We start from the raw sequence: 21,083 nt of genomic DNA, 5'->3' as shown, positions 1-21,083 counted from the left end.
TCTTCCACTATGGCTAGTCAGTCCTTTAATGTTCCTTACCGATATCACTGTTGTCTCCCAGTTCTCATGCTCTGCCTCATTCTTTTGTTTACACTTGCAAAGGAATGCTTCTGTCACAAAAGCATCAGAAGATTGGCTTCATTTTTCAAAAAAAAAAATTAGCCCATTATCAATTGATTATGTCTGGAGCACTTATTGGGTGCAGAACACTGCACTAAGTGCTTGGGAGAGTAAAGTATAGCCAAATTGGTAGACACTTTCCCTGTCCACAATAAATTTACAGTCTAAAGAGGGTGATGTTAACATAAATATATTAGGGATGTGTACTTAAGTGATGTGGGGGTGAAACAAGAGTGAATTAAGGGAGCAAATCCAAGGGTAAGGGACTAAATGAGGCCTAGTCATGGAAGCCTTCTTGGAAGAGGTGCTTTCAATAAGGTTTTGAAGTTGGGGAGAGTAATTGTCTGTCAGATATGAAGAGGGAGTGCTTTTCAGGACAGAGTGAGGACATGGGTAAGAGGTTGGTGGAGAGATAGTCAAGACTGAGGAATAGTAGCTTGGCATTAGAGGAGCGCAGCTTGCCATTAGAGGAACACAGTGTAGGTCCTGGTTGTAGGAGTGCAGCGAGGTAAGGTAGGAAAGGGCAAGGTGATTGAAATGCTCTGAAGCCGATGGTATGGTGTTTCTGTTTGATGCCGAGGTGGATGGTTAACCCCTGGAGGTTCTTCAAGGCTGTGGAAATATGGACTGAGCATTTTTGTAGAAAAATGATCTGGCAGCAAAGTGAAGTATGGACTAGAGTGTGGAGACACAGGAGGCAGGGGGTCAGCAAGGAGGCTGATAAAATAATCAAGATGGGATAGGAGAAGTGCTTGGATTAACATGGTAGCATTATGTAGAAAGAGCTATATTGTCTTGAACATTCATTCATTCAATTATATTTATTGAGCACTTATTGGGTGCAGAGCATTGAACTAAGCACTTGGAAAGTGCAATCTGGCAATGAAGAGAGACAATCCCTGCCCGCAGTGGGTTCACAGTCTAGAGTGGGGGAAAAAAGCATCAGTACAAGTAAAAAGGCATCAATATAAATAAATAGAATTATAGATATATATACATAAGTGCTACAGGGCTGGGATAGCGCAAAAAAAGAAAGTCATGGTGACATGGAAGGCAGGGGAAGTTGAGGAAAAATGGGCTTAGTCTAGGGGGAAGGCCTCTTGGAGGAGATGTGCTTTCTTTAGGGCTTTGAAGAGGGGGAAGAGTATGTGGAAGATTTGGAGAGGGAAGGAATTCTATTCATTCATTCATTCAATAGCATTTATTGAGCACTTACTATGTGCAGAGCACCATACTAAGTGCTTGGAATGTACAATTCGGCAACAGATAGAGACAATCCCTGCCCATTTCTGGGCTTACAGTCTAATCGAGGAAGACAGACAGACAAAAACAATAGCAATAAATAGAATCAAGGGGATGTTCATCTCCTTAACAAAATAAATAGGGTAATAAAAATATATACAAATGAGCGGACGAGTACATGCTGAGGGAAGGGGAAGGGAGAGGGGGAGGAGCAGAGAGAAGGGGGGTAAAGGTCGCTTAGTTGAGGGGAGGTGAAGGGGGGGCAGAGAGGGAGCAGAGGGAAAAGGGTAAGTTCAGTCTGGGAAGGCCTCTTGGAGGAGGTGAGCTGTCAGTAGGGCTTTGAAGAGGGGAAGAGAGTTCGGCGGAGGTGAGGAGGGAGGGCATTCCAAGACCGCGGGAGGACGTGGCCCAGGGGTCAGTGGCAGGATAGGCAAGAACGGGGAATGTGGGGAGGTGGGCGGCAAAGGAGCGGAGCCTATGGGGTGGGCAGTTGAAAGAGAGAAGGGAGGAGAGGTAGGAGGAGGCAAGGTGATGGAGAGCCTTGAAGTCTAGAGTGAGAAGTTTTTTGTTTTGTGCGGAGATTGATAGGCAACCACTGGAGGTTTTTAAGAAGGGGAGTGACATGCCCAGAGCGTTTCTGCAGGAAGATGAGCCAGGCAGCGGAGTGAAGAATAGACCGGAGTGAGGAGAAACAGGAGGAAGGGAGATCAGAGAGAAGGCTGACACAATAATCCAGCTGGGATATTATGAGAGCCTGTACCAGTAAGATAGCCTTTTGGGTGGAGAGGAAAGGGCAGATCTTGGCAATATTATAAAGGTGAGATCGGTAGGTCTTGGTGATGGATTGGATATGTGGGGTGAACGAGACGGCTGAGTCAAGGATGACACCAAGGTTGGGGGCCTGAGAGACAGGAAGGATGGTCATACCATCCATAGTGATAGGGAAGTCAGGAAGAGGACAAGGCTTGGGAGGGAAGATAAGGAGCTCAGTTTTGGACATGTTGAGTTTTAGGTGGTGGGCAGACATCCGGGTAGAGACGTCTTGGTTGCAGAAGATACCAGTCTGAAGTGAGGGGGAGAGGACAGGGGCAGAGATGTAGATTTGAGTGTCATCTGCATAGAGATGAAAGTTGAAGCCGTGAGAGCAAATGAGTTCACCAAGGGAGTGAGTGTAGATGGAGAACAGAAGAGGGCTGAGAACTGACCCTTGAGAAACTCCTACAGTTAGAGGATGAGAGGGGGAGGAGGAGCCTGCAATGGAGACTGAGAATGAACGGCCAGAAAGATAAGAGGAGAACCAGGAGAAGACAGAGTTCGTGAAGCCAAGGTGAGATAAGGTGGAGGAGAAGGGGATGGTCTACAGTGTCAAAGACAGCTGAGAGGTCAAGGAAGATTAGAATAGAGTAGGAGCCATTGGATTTGGCAAGAAGAAGGTCATGGGTGACCTTTGAGAGAGCTGTCTCGGTAGAGTGGAGGGGACTGAAGCCAGATTGGAGGGTGTCCAGGAATTCCAGGCCAGAGGTAGGATGTGGGCCAGGGGTCGGCGGCGAGACAGACAAGATCGAGGCACAGTGAAAGCTTGAAAGCAATATTTCTCGACTCTTAAGTATGGTAATAGCTTCAAAAATGCTGGTTATATATTAGCTTGTTTTCTCTTCTTTTAACAATTTCAAAACATTTCTGCTGGAGATTCCAACTGATACAAACTTTGGTTTCTATTCTAAAATGATATAGAAATATAATTAAATAATTGGGTAGAAAGTTTTGAAAATTGAGAGACTAAATTGTATACTAATAAATACTGAATTAATATTTTACACCCATCTCTTATATTGTCACTTCATGTTACTTGCATATAAATTGATGAATAAATGCAATATATAATAGGTTTATCACTTTTATCTTTACACTTCATTTTAAACTTGTTATCACTATTGAAAGTGATGACACACGTTTTTATTTAAATCAGCCCCATCTCTTCTTTAACTCTCCTACTATACCCAGTAATGGCCTCATCTATGTTTTTTCAATGTTTTTCACGCTTATTAGAGAAAAGAGTCTTAGTTGACTAGAAATTGATCCAATTCTCAACATAGCATGGTAAAATCAGCCACAAATGGCTTTTCACTTGGTGGTAGCCTGAAAGTGGAACCTTTGTTTACTCTAAATCTCCTATAAATATCATAATATCATGATTGAGGCGTCTTTCCTTTGGGTAGTATATCTTGGTATTTTCTGTCTTGGACTTTGAAACTGAGATTTGGCATGATATTCATTATGTCTTTCTACTGGCATTGGGTTGACCCAGTTATTCATCCAGGGCTTTTTTTTATTTTGGAAGGTCAGATAAGCTGGCAGAATATATTAAGGTATGAAAACTGGATCCTTAACCATATATTTGGCCCAAGAAATATATTGACAAATAGTGACCTATTGGCTTCTGAGATAAATAAGAAAATGGAGAGCTTTCTGATTGATGTATATGTGAGCCAAGCATTATCAGATAAACAGGTATTTTCATTTCAATGTAATCCAACTTTGCAATGATAACTCTACAATAAACCCAATGTAAGTACAGCTAGAAAGGCATGAAAAACACATTGTCAGAGGCAATAAAGAAGATTTAGCTGTGTGTAAACAAGAGGCCAGGTACTGAGAAGCTTTACAATGCACAAGTACAGTCCTGAAAGCCACATTGGAGTGGACTATAAAAATGGAGGCAATGTTAACTACATAATTTTATTTTTGATTTGGTACTCTGAAAGAACTTCCAAGCTTGAACTGGTTTCTTTTAGTTTCTTTAGTATTTATCTACCTTTCTATTGTAGCACTGACATCTTAGCAATTTAAGAAAGACCTGCAAGCTTTACATGAAATGAACCAGCCCCGAATAACATTAGGAGATGCATGCCATTTATATTTCTTGATTGGAAAATGAGAAAATCAAATATGAAGCCCCAAATTCTATATAAATCTTATTAATAATAATAATGATGGTATTTGTTAAGTGCTTACTGTGTGCCAAGCACTGTTTTAAGTGCTCGGGTAGATAAAAGGTAATTAGGTTGTCCCCCGTGGGGTTGACAGTCTTAATCTCCATTTTATAGATGCAGTACCTGAGGCACAGAGAAGTTAAGCAACTTGCCCAAAGTCACACAGTTAACTGGCAGAGCTGGTATTAGAACCCACCACCTCTGACTTCCAAGGCCATGCTCTGTCCACTGAGCCATACTGCTTCTCTTGAATTTCTTGAATTTCAAAAACTCCTGTGCCCTCGTGAAACACATTTTGTTGAAGTATTTACTTTCTGTATAGAATACATAGGGTAATTCATTTAGGGGGAAAAGCTATAACTGAGAATTATTTAAGCACATGTATCTAAAGGGCAGTGGTCACCCCTTTGGTTTGGCTTTTGACTGTAAACTTGAAAAAATGTGGGGATTAGTTCATGGAACTCACACCATAGGTAAATAGTTAAAGCCTTGTTTAGCTTTGTAAAATCCTCTCAATTAGAGATAGCAGCTTTAAATCTTAATCTTTTTTTCCAGCTCTTCAACAGATTTAAAAGACAGAACTAAGGGGGAAAAAAAATAGCTTAACCAAACCAGAAAAGCATTTCATGTGGGGTACAGATTTCAAAATGAACTTCAGCAAAGACCCCTGTAGCCATCTGAACTCTATAAATCCACAGGTGTTTAAGTAGCCCTAAGGGCCAGGTCAGATAGCAAGCTTGTTCCAGTTTGATTTTACAAGGATTTAGTACTGTGTAAACAACACTTGCAAGGCTTTTTTCTTTACTGCTGAGTAAAACCAGTAGCAGGAAGAACCACCTTGGAGTTTTATACTGTAAAAAGGCTAGTGGTTCCTTTTTTATTCCTCTTATAAGGCACAAATGTTCAGCTATTTTATGTACAGACAGAAAACATTTTTGTTTCCTTCCCTGGAATTAATCAGGAATTTATTTTAACGTCTGTCTCCTCCTCTAGACTGTAAGTTCCTTATGGGCAGGGAAGATGTACTAAATTTATACTTATTTATGGAGATTTTATATATATATATGTGCATACACACACAAACGCAGTCATAGTTGTCTTTTGTATTATTGATCCCTGATGATGACACCAATGGTGAATTTTACCTATGGATGAAAGTGTAACTATAAAGACACAATTCAGAACTGTATGGCTCACTCAAAGACTAATTGCTTGCTATGTTTGAATTTTTGTCATTTCAAATTGGAGCTGTTTACATTTTCATTTTTCAGAAAATAACTAGAAAGTAGAAGTTACTTTTATGTTGAATTTAGGGGGAAATTAGTAATTTGTAATATAAAATAAAGAAAACATTTCTGAACTGAAGGAAATACTTTTTTTGCTATACATACTAAAAGCTATACTAGGAAATAGCTGCTCATTACTTCTTCCTTAAAAGATGTAAAAAAGAGTAACTTAGTAAATGGATCCATAACCAATCAATCAGTGGTATTTACTGAGCACCTACTGTGTGCAGAGCACTTTACTAGCATTATCCTCAACTCCTTTCTCTCATTCAATGTACAAATTCAGTGTGTCTTCAAATCTTGTTCATTCTACAGTCACAATATCTCCTTGCTGACCTCCCTGCCTATCTCTTCACATGCCAGCCAATATTTCACTCTGCTGTCTGATCATTTTTATAAAAAAAAAAATTCAGTCTATGGTTCTCTACTCCACAGAAACCCATCAAGCGGGAACACTTTACCATTGACTTTAAAGCACTTAATCACCTTGTCTCTTCCTGTCTACACTGATTTTTCTACTGCAGCCCAGTCCATTCACTTCACTAACACCAGCCTCCACACTGTACGTCACTCAATGTCATCAATCTTGCCACTGACCCCTTGCCTGTGTCCTGCCTCTGGTCTGAAACTACCCCTCCTCGCCCCCCATCTCCACCCCTTCACATCGACAGACTATCATCCTCCCACCTTCACAGCCTTCTTAAAATTCTATCTCGTTGAAGTGACCTTCCCCAGATAAGCCTTCATTTTCCCTGTTCCCCTCTCTTTCATTCATTTGATCATATTATAGAGCGCATACTATGTGCAGAGCACAGTACTATAGAAACAATCCCTGCCCAACAACGGGCTCACAGTCTAAACGGGGGAGACAGACCTTGCACTTGGATTTTTACCCTTTATTCACCCCAACCTCAGCCTCACAGCACTTATGCTAAGGAATTTATTTTAACGTCCGTCTACTCCTCTAGACTTTAAGTTCCTTATGGGCAGGGAAAGTGTCTACCGACTCTCTCAAACATTTATCACGGTGCTCTGCACACAGTAAGTGCTCAACAAATTTGATTGATTGATTGATTATAGAAAATTACTTGGATCTGAAAGAGGGGGAAAGGTGAAGTATTTGGGTGGAAGTTTACATCACCAACTTAATTAGCTCAATGTAATGTTTGCTTGCTCCTCCTTCCTCTTATTTTCAAACTTGGAGAGGTTCCAAAAACAAACCAGCAAAATTTAAGTCATCATTTTTAGGGTTTCAAATGAACTTATATTTGTAAAGGACAGTTGATAAAGTGGGTATAAGAAACCATTTTTAGTGATTCTTTCATTGTATTAGTTAAATTCCTGTTCCTTGATTCCTGCAGTTAGTGGCTGGGACTACAAGGGGTTAACACAGTAGTTTAAAAGAAATAAAAGGTTCAATTTCATTTAATTAGCACTTACTCTCTGCAGAGGCCTGTACTAAGTAGAAAGAGCATGGACCTGGGAGTCAGAGGTCATGGGTTCAAATCCCGGATCTGCCACTTGTCAGCTGTGTGACTGTGGGCAAGTCACTTAACTTCTCTGTGCCTCAGTTACCTCATCTGTAAAATGGGGATTAAGACTGTGAGCCTCACGTGGGACAACCTGATTACCCTGTATCTCCCCCAGCACTTAGAACAGTGCTCTGCACATAGTAAGCGCTTAACAAGTACCAACATTATTATCATTATAATACGACAGAGTCGGTATGTACTTTCCCTGCTCATAAAGAGTTTACAATCTCGAGTGGGATATAGACATTAATATGCATAAATAATTTACAGATATGTACACGGGTGCTGAGGGGCTGAGCATGAGGTGAAAACCAAATGCCCAAAGAGAGGAGATGAGTTCATAGATGATAAGGAGCTGGCTCACACAGGGAAGCTTCCAAGGTGAGGAGAGGTGTGGTCTGGTTTATATAAAGAGGGGAAGAGAGTTTAAAGCCAGAGAGGATGTGGGGAAGAGAGTTTAAAGCCAGAGAGGATGTGGTAAAGGGGTTGGTGGTGAGATAGATTGAGTTTAGGGCACAGTGAGCAAGTTGGGGCTAGAGGAGTGAGGTGTGTGGGCTGGGCTGTAGAAGCAAATCAGTGTGAGTGAGATAGGAGGAGGCAAACTGAGTGATTTTGAGCTTTTTTGAGCCGATAGTAAGCTACGTGTGAATAGGAACTGTGTTGTTATCTTATACTCTCTCAAACCCTTAGCACAGTACTCTGCCCAGAGTAAGTGCTGACTAACCGACTGAAAGGAGAAAATTGAGGACAACTGTACACATGGAAATGATAATTATAAGGGTATTTCTCAAGCCCTTACTATGTGTCAAGCACTGTTATAAATGCTGGGGTAGATAAAAGTTACTCAGGTTAGACACAGTCCCTGTCCCACATGAGGCTCACAGTCTTTATCCCCTTTTTACAGATGAGGTGACTGAGGCACAGAAAAGTAAAGTGACTTGCCCAAGGTCACCCCACAGACAGTGGCAAAGCCAGGATTAGAACCCAGGTCCTTCTGACTCCCAGGACCATGTTCTATCCACTATGCCATGTTGCTTCCCATCTATGCAGAATCATCTGCATAGATGTTAATTCAAGCCATGGGAGAGAATAATAATAATAATAATAATGTTGGAATTTGTTAAGCACTTACTATGTACAGAGCACTGTTCTAAGTGCTGGGGTAGATACAGGGTAATGAGGTTGTCCCACATGAGGCTCACAGTCTTAATCCTATTTTACAGATGAGATAACTAAGGCACAGAGAAGTTAAGTGACTTGCCCACAGTCACAGAGCTGACAAGTGGCAGATCCTGGATTTGAACCCATGACCTCTGACTCCCAAGCCCATGCTCTTTCCACTAAGCCAGCGTGCTTCTCATGCTGCTTGCTGTCTTGGAGAATGAGTTCTCCCAGACAGAGGTTGTAGATGAAGAATGGAAGGGGGCCCAGATCTGAGCCTTGAAGAACCCCCACTGTCAAAAGATGGGAGAGGTAGAGGAGAAGACTGCAAAAGAGACTGAGAAGGAGATGTCAGAGATAATGGTCAGTGTTGGTGAAGCTGAGGTTGGAGAATGTTTCAAGGAGAAGGGGGTGCTCCAAAGGGCTAAAGGCAGTTGAGCAGTCTAGCAGGTTTAAGGTGGTGTAGAAGCAGTCATATTTGGTGAGAAGGTCAACAGTTACCTTAGAGAGGGCTGTTTCCATGGAATGAAGGGGAGAGGGAACCCAAATTGCATGGAGGTGAGGAGAAAATTGGAGAAAAAGCTGACCAGGATGGGAAGATTCCAATCAATGTCATATTTATTGAGCACCCACTCTTTGCAGGTAAACTAGTGAGAGTACAATAGAATTAGCAATCAACTCTTGTACTTTTTCCGAGTCCTTAGTACTGTGCTCTTCATAGAGTAAGTCCTCAATAAATATGATTGATATCTAACCTTGGTTTCACTGACACTAGTCCTGGCTATGCCACTTATCTGCTGTGTAACCTTGGGTAAGTCACTTTACTTCTCTGTGCATCATCATTACTCATCTGTAAAGTGGGGATTAGGACTGTGAGTCCTGTGTGGGACAGTGACACAACATGACACACACTCAACATGAGCAAGACTGAGCTCCTCATCTTCCCTCCCAAACCCGGTCCTCTCCCAGACTTCTCTATCACCGTGGATGGCACGACCATCCTTCCCGTCTCTCAGGCCCGCAATCTCGGTGTCATCCTTGACTCGTCTCTCTCGTTCACCCCACACATCCTATCCGTTACCAAGACCTGCCGGTTTCACCTCTACAATATCGCCAAGATCCGCCGTTTCCTCTCCACCCAAACGGCTACCTTACTATTACGGGCTCTCGTTATATCCCGGCTAGACTACTGTGTCAGCCTTCTCTCTGACCTCCCTTCCTCCTCTCTCGCCCCGCTCCAGTCTATTCTTCACTCCGCTGCCCGGCTCATCCTCCTGCAGAAACGATCTGGGCATGTCACTCCCCTTCTTAAACAACTCCAGTGGTTGCCTATCAACCTCCGCTCCAAACAAAAACTCCTCACTCTAGGCTTCAAGGCTCTACATCACCTTGCCCCTTCCTACCTCTCCTCCCTTCTCTCTTTCTACCGCCCACCCCGCACGCTCCGCTCCTCTGCCACCCACCTCCTCACCGTCCCTCGGTCTCGCCTATCCCGCCGTCGACCCCTGGGCCACGTCCTCCCGCGTTCCTGGAACTCCCTCCCTCCTCACCTCCGCCAAACTGATTCTTTTCCCCTCTTCAAAACCTACTTAAAACTCACCTCCTCCAAGAGGCCTTCCCAGACTGAGCTCCTCTTCTCCCTCTACTCTCTCTACCACACCCCCTTCACCTCTCCGCAGCTAAACCCTCTTTTCCCCCTTTCCCCTCTCCCTTCCCATCCCCTCAGCACTGTATTTGTCCGCTCAACTGTATATATTTCCATTACCCTATTTATTTTGTTAATGAAATGTACATCGCCTTGATTCTATTCAGTTGCCATTGTTTTTACGAGATGTTCTTCCCCTTGACTCTATTTATTGCCATTGTTCTTGTCTGTCCGTCTCCCCCGATTAGACTGTAAGCCCGTCAAACGGCAGGGACTGTCTCTATCTGTTGCTGACTTGTTCATTCCAAGCGCTTAGTACAGTGCTCTGCACATAGTAAGCGCTCAATAAATACTATTGAATGAGTGAATGAATGAATGAATGACAGTGTCCAACCTAATTTATTAATTTAATTTGGTACTTGTTATGCAAATACTATGTGCCAAGCACTCTTCTAATTGTGGGGTAGATGCAAGCTAATCAGTCGCTGTCGCACATGTGGCTCACACTCTTCATTCCCATTTTACAGATGAGGAAACTGAGGTCCAGAGAAGTTAAGTGACTTTCTCAAGGTCACTCAGCAGACATCTGACTCCCAGGCCCATGCTCTCTCAACTAAGTCACACTGCTTCTCATTATCTGATTACCTTGTATCTACTCCAGCTCTTAGAACAGTGCCTGACACATAATAAGAGCTTAACAAATGTCATAATTATTATCTCCTTGAAGAGACCTTCCCCCACTAAACCCTCAGTCAATCGTATTTATTAAGCGATTGCGGTTATTTATTAAATTAATCATATTTATTAAACATTTGAGAAGTACAATACAACATTAAACAGTGACATTCCCCACCTGCAATAAGCACACAATCTAGGGAGGTGGGATACAGACATCAATACAAATAAAATTATAAATATTTCATGGTGCTGTGGGGTTGGGAAATGGGGGAAGAGCAAAGGGAGCAAGTCTGGGCAATGCAGAAGGGAGACGGAGATGAGGAAAAGTGGGGTTTAGTCTGGGTCGGCCTCTTGGAAGAGATGTGCCTTTGATAAAGCTTTGAGGTGGGGGAGAGTAGTTGTCTGGCAGATTTGAGGAGGGAGGGCATTCCTGTTCATAGGCAGGATATGGGCCAGGGAATTAAGCCAGTGCTGCATAGTTATTGTTTGATACGGAGGTGGATAGGCAACCACTGGAGATTTTTGAGGAGGAGAAGTGACATGTCCTGAGCGTGTTTTTTTTTCGGAAAATGATCCAGGCAGCAGAGTGAAGTATGGATTGGAGTAGGGAGAGACAGAAGGTTGGGAGGTCAGCAAGGAGGCTATGCAGTTATCTAGACGGGATAAGATGGGGATTGTATAAATGTGGTAGCAGTTTGGATGGAGAGGAAACGGTGGATTTTAGTGATGTTGTGAAGGTGGGACTAACAGTATATAGTGACAGTTTGAATATGTGGGTTGAATGAGAGAGAGGAGTCAAGGATAAGGTTACAGGTTTGTGAGACGGGACGGATGGTGGTGCCATGTACAGTGATGGAAAAGTCAAGGAGAGGACAGAGTTTGGGTGGGAAGATAAGCACCTCTGTTTTGAAAATGCTAAAATGGAGTGATGGGAGGACATTTGAGTAGAGATATCTTGAAGGCAGGAGGCGATGCGAGCCTGGAGAGAGCGAGAGAGGTCGGGGAGGAGATGTAGATTTGGGCATAATCTGCATAGAGAGGGTAGTTGAAGCCATGGAAGCGAATGAGTTCTCCAAGAAAATAAGTGTAGATGGAGAATAGGAGACCAAGAACTGAACCTTAAGGGTCCCCCACATTTAGGATGTGAGAGGCAGAGGAGGAGCCTGCAAAGAAGACTGAAAATTAATGGCCAGAGAGATGAGGAGAACCAGGAGAGGACAGAATCAGTGAAGCTAAGGTTAGATAACATTTCCAGGAGAAGGGAGTGGTCCACAGTGTCGAAGGCAGCTGAGACGTCGAGGAGGATTAGGATGGAGTAGAGTCTGTTGAATTTGCCCAGAAGGAGATCAGTCCCTCATTTCCCCTACTCTTCTGTGCCACCTATGTACTTGGATCTGTACCCTATAAGCAGTTGATATTTATCCCTGCCCTGGTCCCAGAGTATTTAGGTACATATAGTTATTTTAAAATCTGCCCCTCACTCTACTGTATTGTACTCTTCCAATTGCTTAATAAAGTGCACTGCACCCTGAGAAGGAGAGAAATCTAGAGAAAAGAGCATGGACCTAGAAATGCAGAACACCAGGATTCTATTCCTAACTCTGCCACTTGCATGCTGTGTTCCTTGGACAAGTTACCTAACAATTTTTGTATGGTTTGTTTGTGGATTTTTTTAATGGTATTTGAAGTGCTTAATGTGTACACTGTACTAAGCACTGGTGGAGATGCAAGCTGATTAGCTTGGACACAGACCGAGTCCCACATGAGGTTCAGAGTCTTAATCCCCATTTTACAGATGAAATAACTGAGGCAAAAGGAAGTTAAGTGACTTGCCCAAAACCACAGAGCAGACAAGAGGTGAAGTCAGGATTGGAAGTCCATCTCCTTCAGACTCCTATGCCTGTACTTTACACATGCTGCTTCTAGGTGCCTTGATTTCCTCATCTGCAAAATGGGGGTTCAGTACTGACCTACGTTGGGCAGGGACTCTCTTTTCTACCCTAACAATATAATTCTTTCCATGTAGTGAGAGCTTAACGAACTGCTCAATTATTAGTAGTGATAATAACACTTAATAAGCACCATTGCAGTTGATGCAGAAGAGCTAAAGAGCTAAAATTGTAATTGAGGGGATGTAATCCTGTAGAAAAGAAATCACTTGGAGATAGTGTCCTGTAGGAGATGTGGTTTCAGAAGGACTTGGAGAGTGGGGAGATTTGTGGTCTGGTAGATCTATCCTCGTTTCACATAGGGGAATTGTGTTTTGGGGTCACAGTTCAGCTTGGTTTGTCTGTTAAATCTAGGTTAATTCTTGGAGATCAGACAGCAGTGTCCATTTCATCTTGATTGGCATAGTTGTCCACACCATTTGCAACTGATGATATCCTGACATTCGGGTCATCTTGATTTCTCTCCATGCCTCTGATCTCTGAAGGGCAGATTCAGCCTTTGAGCCACCCAGGCCATCCGCATATGTCTTCTTTCAATTTGAGTAATGTGGCAATCCCAATTCCAGCTCCTGTTCTGGTTCCACTCTTAGATGTGGGACAAGTGGTGTGTGTCTTCCAAAAGAGATTCACTGTCCACATATTAAGGAAAACTCACCTTATTGTGCTTCATTTTTGTCTCTAAGCTCTTGCTTAAAGCATTTCACCTGCTGTGACTTCCTCCTTCATCAAATCTACCATACATAATATCTTGGCCAAAAACATTGGTGGAAGAATTAAACCAAATCATAAGGATATCAGTTTCTTAACATACATAAAATCTTTCATGTAAACTGCACGGTTTCATTGAGAAGAAATAGTATTTACTGAGAAACAGCATGGCCTAGTGCCTCAAGCATGGGTCTAGGAATCAGGAAGACCTGGATTCTAATCCTGGTTCTGCTACTTGTGTGCTGTGTGACCTCAGGCTAATCACTTTGCTGCCTCCAGTTACATCATAGGTAAAAATGGGAATTGAGACTGTGAATCTCACGGGGAAGGTAGACTCTGTCCAATGGGATTAGCTTGCATCTACCCCAGTGCTTAGTACAGTGCCTGACACATAGTAAGCTCTTAACAAATGCCACAATTATGATTGAACAGTAACTGTATACTAAGTGCATTTTGGGCAGGGAATGTTTTTACTAACATTTTTGTAGTGTACTCTCCCAAACGCTTAGTGCTCTGCATACAGTAAGTGCTCAAGAAATATGTTTGATTCACTGGAAAGTACAATAGAGTTAGTAGACATGTTTCCTTTCAGCAGGAGCGTACATTATAGATGGGGAGATAGACATTAAAATAATTATGTATAATAATCACATGGGTGGGATGAATATTAAGTACTTAAAATTTCAGAACCAAGTGCATAGGTGACATAACCTCAGTTACCTCATCTGAAAAATGGGGATTATAACTGTGAGCCTTATCTGAGACGGGCTATGTCCAACCTGATTTGCTTGTATCTACCCAGCACTTACTACAGTCCCTGGCATATGGTAAGTGCTTAACAAATGCCAAATTTATTCAATTTTTTATTTTATTTAAAGTGACTAAGGGAGAAAAGGGCTTGATCAATGAAGGATTCTTGGAAAAGACATGATTTTGCTTTGAAGGTGGGGAAGGTGATTGACTGTTGTATATGAAGGGGGAGGAAGTCCAGGCCAGAAAGTGTCCATGGGCAAGTGGTTGATAACAAGGTAGATAAGGTAAAGATCAGGATCAAAGTTACAGAGAGTAAGATGGCATTGGAGGAGCAAAGTCTGTAGACTGACTTGTAGTAAGAAATCGATGAGGTAAGATAAGAGGGGAGTGAGCTGATGGAGTATTTTAAAGCCAATGGCAAGGAGTGTCTGTGTGATGTGGAAGTGGATGGGCACCACTAGAAGACCTTGAAGAGTGGGGAGATGGAGACAGAATTTTTTTAGAAAAATGATATGGACAGCAGAGTGAAGTAAGGACTGGAGTGGAGAGAGACAGGAGACAGGGAGGTCAGTGAGGAGGCTGATGCAATAATAAAGGTTGGATATGATGAGTACTTGGATCAGCATAGTAGCAGATTGTATGGTGAGGTTAGGGAAGGTATGAAGGTAAAATGGATAAGATTTGGTGGCAGATTAAATGAATATGTGGGTTGAATGATGATGAGTTGTATCCACCCAGCACTTACTATAGTCCCTGCAGTGTGGTAAGTGCTTAACAAATGCCATATTTATTTTATTTAAAATGACTAAGGGAGAAAAGGGCTTCATCAGTGAAGGATTCTTGGACAAGACATGATTTTGCTTTGAAGGTGGGAACGGTGATGGACTGTTGTATATGAAGGGGGAGGAAGCTCAGCCTTCCAGTTATATGACATGGACAGTATCTGCTGTCCATATCATTTTTCTAATTGTCAAAGTTATTGGCTTGTGTTACAGGGAAAATAGTGGTACTGTCTACAGTGTCCGGACATCCAGGGGAAAGACAGAGTTTGAGTGGGGAGATGGAGTATGTGGAAATTATTTTCTATCCTTCTTTAGGCAACAGAATACGTCTTGCAGCTTTAGCTAATGCTTAAGCTAAGGTGATGACCTTATTACAAAGTCTGATTTGCTTTGTGCCGTTTGCCACTCAGCTTCTATACCTGGTTTGTGATGACTGATTCTGTACTTGAAGAGTCTGTCTATGTAGCCATTTGCCTTTAGATAAATATGTCACTGGTGTGACTCTCTTATTTATAGAAGTTTGAGTTCTCCCTGATGTGTTTTTTTTCCATTTTTGTTAGACTCCTGTAGGTTTTGGACTCAACTTTAGGCCACTGTCATTTTATTTAAAATCTGATTATTTGTTTTGATAAATATATAACAAATAGGAAGTTAATGCTGAGTTGGTATGACAGAACTCATTTGATGCCCAAGTATCATTATACGATAGCTGAAAAAGCCAAGAATGCTCTAAATTACATTCACTTCCTCAATATCAAGTTTCAAGTCAGTTTTGTGCATATTTCATAAGCCCAAAATCTAGTTAAATGAAAAAGACCTTTCTTCCGATAATGACAGCATATTGACCCCAGGCCACAGGGGAAAGAAAATGTAATAAAAACACAAGTACTTAGACTATTTCTGGAAAGAAGTGTTCAGATATATGAGAATTGTGTCTAGGAGGATAAGTCTAGAAGGATTTGGGGATGAAGTATAATCTCAATTGGAGAATGTCACCACTTTGAAATTTTATTTATTTATTTTTTAAAATTAAGAAAACATCATTTCTAAACTTGAAAAAAACTATTTTAAGGTAAATAGAATCATAAAAATTAGATCAAATAGTCAATGCGTTGTGTGCAGAACAAAGTTTTAAGGAGCTGGGGAACTACTGTAGCATATAAAATCTATTCAAGCTGGTTAGAAGCAGAATCCCTACTGACATGAGGAGACTTAATGGGGCCTGGGTGAAGAATGGTGAGTCCGACTTGCATCTTTTTTTTTCTTTGTCTCATCAAGTAGTAAGGTTACTTTCTTGACAACAAAGGGAAAGTCATAAAGACCTTGTTTCCTAATATGATGCAGTGCTGTATGGTCATATATACTGGCTGCACTGTTGTGTATAAAGTGGGTACCTTCCCAAATTGGTGTATTTTTCCAGATGTGGGATCGTTATATCCAGAGAGAGCATGGTTGAATTTTTACAAGCAATAAGTGGTAGCTAAATGCTGTAATTAGAGGAAAGAAGCTCCTCTAAAGGGGAAATCCAAATATTCCTCTACTCCTTGCAAGCATTGAGGTCCAGTTATAGCTTTAGCTGTTAAAGGGAGCAGAAGGCTGTTTCACTCACAGTGATGGAGCAGCAGTGAATGAATTCACTGGGTTATGGAGATATTTGCAAAAGCTCAAAGCTGGAGCAAAATGCTTTCAAACTGATGTAACATAAGGCTATCCTGCACGTTGGAAGCTCAATGTGGGGTATTACAGGAGCAAAGAGCCAAATCCCAGTGAACGACTCCTTGCTGTCCATCAGACAAAACTCAGCTGTTTCCAGATATTTCTAGTCCATACATTATTGGCTACCTGGCTTACCTTTAATTTCTGGTCCATTATATATTATCTCATGAAGCATTAAAATATATTTTGGGCTTCCTATTTTTGTCCCGATTCTCAGGAATGTTCTTTTTGTATAATACTTCAAAAGATATGACAGACTGCGTTTAGGTTCCTTTCCTTTGTCGGCATATGTGGAAGGAAGGGAGGGGAAGTTATTTTAAGGAAATTTGTCTTTGATCATCTAAATCCTAGCAATGAAGTCATTTCTTTTTGGATCCTAGCTTTGTCATTCAGTTTGTAATAAGCCTGCATTATCAAACAGAAATCAGAATGTCAATCAATATTGGCTGACAATGAAAGACCAATGTGATGTAAATGTAAGACAGAAGCAGATTGTCCAGTGCTTATATACTGAGCAAAATCACAGTTTCATCCTCAATGAGAGCCACTAGAAGAATGCCTTCTGAGTTGGATGCTATCTATTTTTAAAGTTGTCAACATTTATTTGAAGAGCATCTCTTCCAAGTAGCTTGGAGGTCTGAGGAGAGCCTACATAAGAAAAATGTTAAAAAAAAAAACCTCCAAGAATTCTTAAACCCAATTTTTCCTCAGTAGAGCTTTTTCCTTCTAATGAGCCAAATAGGCAAAGGGAGTCAATGTTCCCAAACATGTATCATTCTATGTATTTTGACAGTGTTTAATGGCCTAATATCTCCACATTTTACAAACCACTTCTCAGGAAAATGCTATCTCTCTCTATTAAGTTAGTTGTGTCTTGCTTGGGTGTCAGAATCTTGCTGATTTTCACTTGCTGATATGTAAGACTGGCTTCAATCAATCAGCAGCACTGTTAGAAAGCTGCCCTCTCAATGTGAACCAGAAGACAATTCTGTGTCCTATTTAAGAAAAAACAGTTCATTTTCAACAAAGTAGGCAGGATGCTCCAATTCTCTTACTCTATGGAGCTGACTTACTCTGAAATGGGATTGTTCTGGGACAGACACTGTGCTCTTCTGAAGCCAAAGCTTAAAATGATCTTCATTCATAGAAGTGTCACCCCAGGGATAAATACTGAGCAACTATAAGCTGGATTTCTTCTTTTACAAATTTTGTATCCTCTAAGGATTTATCTTTTTCTCTACTGAGGACTTAGAATAACAATTCTTTTTTAAAGAATACTTTTCTTTAATAAATCTGTTCTCTTTCTTGCTACTTCCAAGCTCTGAGCCCTTAATAATGATGGTCTTCAGAAAAGGCATGTTCCAAATAATGAAGATAGTAAGTCACACTATCATTTTTTACTTTAATAAAATTAATCTGCCCATGTAAACCATGTGTAGGCAAGTTTGCACTTAGAATGCATCACAGCTCCACATTTGTGACACGAATAGATAACTATTAACTCCTTTTAAGCTTTCAAATGCTTTAGAATGCCATAGTAAAGAATCTAAAATTGCAGATCTTATTCAAATGAATCAGGATAGAGCAGATGGTTGAAGAAGGCACACAAGCAAGAAGTAAATCTCCTGTTCTCCCTTTCTGATTGCTTTGCCCACAGAGGAATAACGATTCAAAGAAAATCAGTAATCATGGCGGATGTCATTAGCATATTCCCAATAAGGGAGCTTACATAAAAATTCCCAGAGAAAATGAATGACTGCTGGAAGATCAATGGGAAAGTAGCATACTCCCAGCTGCCTCCAAAATGTTAAGACTTTGAGAAGCGGAAGTTTAGAAAATAAGTTGAAGAAGGTTCTTTTACAATGTATGATTATGTCTCAAATGAACTAAAGCAGGTAAATGTGTAAGGTCCATAAAGAGGTTCAGAATACCTTATTTCTCGAAGTTTCACATTCCTAATTAAATACCATTTAGCCTGCAAGAAAATCGAGAGACCTATGAAAATATTGACTATCTTTTTTTCTCACCCCCTTTGTAATGAAGGATTTTTGCAAGCTGCAGTAAAACACCCTGATTGCTTTATTGTGAATCCATGTGGTAAAAAGATTCTTTTTTTTAATTGATGCACAAAAATCACTGAATCAACACCTCAGCCGTAAAGAAAAGCTTGTATGAAACAATGTGGTGGAGAAGAATAGTTACAGGTAAACTTTGGATTCTTGCACATCTCTTATGAACACGCTTTTAAAGATGTGATTTGAAATATAGTATATCGGAATGATATAGAGAATGTACTTGTGAGTAGATGTTTTAGAAAGTAGAACCTATTATGGACTGCACATATTGTTTGGAGCACATTTCATAAAATTCCAGGACTCCAATTTGGATGGTCAGGTTCAGCTCTCAGTAGTTTTAATGGAAGTGGAACGTGTAATTCCCTAAGCCCAAGCACTCTAGTATCCCCCCATATGTTCTACCCTCAGCAGCAACTAAGCAGCATCCAAATTGTAACGCCATCCATATCAATAATAAATCTCCGTAGTAACTCAGCCATAGGACACCCTATTGACAGTTCTGGTTGCTAAATAGAGAAAGAGTAGGTAAGGGAAACAATATCCCTACAGATGCCATTATTGATTATGCCAACAGGAGGCAGATGGCTAAATAACACAATAGGAACTGTCAGAATAGTTTAAATTTTATTATTGAAGCCCGAGCATTCAGTGGTGATGGGCAGATTGCCTTCATTTTTCATCCCTAAAGAGCCATCTTTAACATGCCATCAAAAAGAATGTTTTTCTTGTTTTAAACTGGCATTGCTACCAATAAAACCTTTTATGTATGGCAAGTTGGCAGAAACCATTAATAAAATGGCTGTCAACCTCACATCTCTCTATTCTTTTTAGCAAAAAGGGAAGAAATCATTAATTACAGTTTCTGTCACACATAAAAGACACAATGATTGTTCTGGTCTCTTAACAGCAGGAATTCACCTAGTGACCACCTCTTCTCCTGACTTTGAAAAGGGATGTGTCCTGATCCATCTCCACAAAAAGCTACCGTGTTCTCCTAACACATTGCATGTGCCTGCCTGGGCAACAAGCATGGTATTTTGGGTTGACTCTGAAAAGGAGTATTATGAATATGGATAGGATGCAAATACTTCATCCATCTTAATCAAAACACAAGAATTCAAGCTGTTGAGAAAAAACCCCAAGAATTCCCATACAAGGGGAAAAAAAAAATCATTGTACTTATCGTGTTTGGAAGACAGATTTTTAGATAAGAAATGAACTTAATGAATCAGTTCATCAGAAAACAAGCTGAGGATTTATTAACAAGCTCAGATCAATTACCTGTCTGACAAAGCAATGCTACATGGAATTTCAGAAAGCTCATTCACCACTATAAGAAGCTTTAGTTAGGTTTTTTCTGAGTTTCAATTTGAAGCTACTCTTCTAACATTTGGTGTTTTCACATTTTCTATAAGCCTCCCTTTTCTACATATCTCCCCTCTCTCTCTGTGTATATATGTATTTATGTATACATGTAAACATATATATATATATATATGTTTATGGAAAAAGGAGTGTCCTTTTTATATATTTCATATATATAATGTGTGTATGTTGCAATAATAATATATACACATATACCATATGAGTTGGGGAAGAGAACTCTGGTTGCCTTTCTAAATACATAATCAGAGGCTTCAAATGACATGCATATGTTCATAGAGTTTGTATCAAAGATGTAATAAGCAATAGAATGTGTAAAAAGCTTTCAGCAGAGTATTTAAAAAAGCACAATACTTAAATGCAAGGGATCATTTTAAATAAAACTTTTCATTTATTTCTCTCTTGAAACGGTATGACATTTTTAAAATTCTGCACCAATTAATTGTATTATGATATTTGTAATAGGTTTTTTTCCTCTTTTTCTATTGGGAAAAAATACCACTAAATTTAATAGAAAATGACATTTTTCCTGGGAGCAATTAAGACTTTTCTACAGCTTTCTCATCTCACAAGATCAAAAGGATTGCCCCAACCCTTGAAAGGTTAAAACTATGTTAGAGGCATTTTAAATGTGTCATTTTATGAGTGGCAGCTGCAATATGTGGGCAAAAACTTAGTGATTACCCCTTGAATAGTCTCTGTGAATGCCCTATTGACTGACAAAGTTTTGGTAGCGTTTCTAGACTGTAAACTCCTTGTGGTAAATGAATGGGCCTATGAACTCTGTTATATTGCACTCTCCTAAGTGCTTACTACAGTGCCCTGCAAACAAAAGGCACTCAATAAATACCACTGTCTGCCAACAATTAGAGATAATTAGCTATTACTATATGAAAGTACTTAATGTTGCACTCTCTACTTATATGCAAATCACTTTGTTCTTTGGGTACTTAAAGCTACAACAAATGAACATGCAAAGCGTACTCAGTAATGTACACAATTGTTACTTGCACACAGAGGTGTAACTCTGAGACTCAGGTAAGAAAAGAATGCTGTTTTC

At 40.6% G+C, this 21,083-nt stretch overlaps 1 protein-coding gene across 32 annotated transcripts in view; it reads left to right on the top strand.

Moving 5' to 3' along the window:
• Nucleotides 1-21,083, top strand: part of ADGRL2 (adhesion G protein-coupled receptor L2) — a 701,088-nt gene that overhangs the window by 180,795 nt on the left and 499,210 nt on the right. The window lies entirely within an intron of this gene.

Source organism: Ornithorhynchus anatinus, chromosome 4, assembly GCF_004115215.2.
Source record: "Ornithorhynchus anatinus isolate Pmale09 chromosome 4, mOrnAna1.pri.v4, whole genome shotgun sequence".
NCBI classification, from domain to species: domain Eukaryota; kingdom Metazoa; phylum Chordata; class Mammalia; order Monotremata; family Ornithorhynchidae; genus Ornithorhynchus; species Ornithorhynchus anatinus.
The sequence above is the reverse complement of the archived record's forward strand: the minus strand, read 5'-3'. Positions and strand labels throughout refer to the sequence as shown.